The sequence below is a fragment of the Austrofundulus limnaeus genome, unplaced genomic scaffold (assembly GCF_001266775.1).
Source record: "Austrofundulus limnaeus strain Quisiro unplaced genomic scaffold, Austrofundulus_limnaeus-1.0 Scaffold624, whole genome shotgun sequence".
NCBI classification, from domain to species: domain Eukaryota; kingdom Metazoa; phylum Chordata; class Actinopteri; order Cyprinodontiformes; family Rivulidae; genus Austrofundulus; species Austrofundulus limnaeus.
This window is the reverse complement of record NW_013953026.1, coordinates 33,065-34,806: the sequence shown is the minus strand read 5'-3', so window position 1 is coordinate 34,806 and position 1,742 is coordinate 33,065. Positions and strand designations below refer to the sequence as shown.

At 44.7% G+C, this 1,742-nt stretch overlaps 1 pseudogene; it reads right to left on the bottom strand.

Annotated features, from left to right (window-relative positions):
* Nucleotides 1-7: 7 nt before the first annotated feature.
* On the bottom strand, nt 8-785 carry LOC106531368 (mitochondrial uncoupling protein 2-like; annotated as a pseudogene).
* Nucleotides 786-1,742: the final 957 nt, after the last annotated feature.

The following is a 1,742-nucleotide window of genomic DNA, read 5'->3' as shown; positions in this document are numbered from 1 at the left end:
TCCCCGCACTCCCTCATCTCTTGCAATAGTCTTGTAGGCATCCAGGCTGCCCATTGTACCTCTTCCCAACATCGGTCAGTCGTACCTGAGCTTGGAAACGCACCTTCACCACATCTGTCGGTTGTGCAAAAGCCACACCCATGGTGCCWGTGGTATAGCCTGCCATGAACCGAACAACAATCCCAGCATCTGTGCAACAAGGATGTCGGCGTCAGTGAGGAAGCAGAGGAACCTCATTCATGAGAGACGATGAATGTGTTAAATTCACTCAGTGCCTCAGGTGTAGAACTGCTTCATGGAGTCATAGAGGCCGATCCGAACTGAGGCGAAGCTCATCTGCCTCTGGAGTCCTGCCACCAGCCCGTTGTAAAGACWCCTGGCTCCCTCGGTGCGCACCATGGTGGTGATGGTGGGTGCCGAACACTCCCCGGTACTTCATGGCATCGGAACCTTTYGCTTTCTGAGATTCGCCCTGAATCTGTTAAATACATTGAGATTCTTAGAAACCGTCACAAAAACAATCTACAACTAAATTTGGGAACCTCTTTAAAGCCGTTCTTCTAACCTGAAGCCTGACTTTGGCTGTATCCAGTGGAAATGTGATGAGGTCAGCGATGCAAGCTGCTGTGCCAGCCCCAAAGAACTTAATCCCCGCGGAGGGCATCATCATATCAGTCGGTTTSACAACCATTTTCACGTCTGGATTTAACGCACAAATGGAACGATTTTCTCTTAATGCTATTCGCTTTTGGGGTAAAATACCCCACACTAAGGAAGTTAATTTCTCAGTGGCAATAGAAACTTGTTGAGATGTTGTGCATTCCTGTGAGGAACTATATTAACAGATATCAAGTTTTCTCAAGAAGCAGGTTGGTTTTTGGAAGGGGTTCTGTGGTGGAAATGCCTTCGGCCATAAACTTGATCTGAAGCGAGCCGGCCAGCGTAACACGTCTCACTGAAAAAGCAACTATATTTACTGATTTTTCAACCACAGATTTTAATCAGAAGGTGATTTACACCAGTTCAATTTACATTTCACGTGTTTTAACTTATTTGTTTAAACTGATGGAAAACTTAATGCCTACCTTAATCGTTTTCCGGAGAATTATATTCCAGTAAAAAGGAAGCAGAATGCAGTAATTTGTGCTATTTGTCCAGTGAGTATTCTTGACTGATGCTTCTCTCACTGTCTGACAGTGGAAGGAGCCCCTGAGTTTAGACCCCATTTGCACATGACTCACTGGCAGCCATTGAGTTGTTGACACCTGTTATTTGACTGTCGTGTACCAGTCTGTGACACAGACCGATATTTGAGCACTTGTTGACCTGTGCCTGCGTTGTCGTCATGCAGTTCTTGGAAGGCTGATCACGGATAAATGTTTTGAAAATTTAGTGTCATTTTGCTGGGTTTTTTCCCACTAACTTTTCACTTACCGGTAATTGCACCATAAYGCATGGATGTAATTTATGTTTTAAACCAAAGTCTGGTCTTTACAGAAAATTTCCAGATTGACTACTAGCATGTAGATCGCATTACGAGGACACAGAGTGTACCCCGTTGTTCTGTTGGTTGATATATACAGCCAAACAAACTGRGAGGTGCGTCTGATTCCTATAAGTGTTCTCACGAGGCATTGGGCTGGCTGTTTGGACTATCATTATATGTACTTATCATTAAGTTTATGCCCAAGAACCAATGTCAAGACTTCATCAGGGGTGCAAAGATCTCCTCCCTCCTCCCT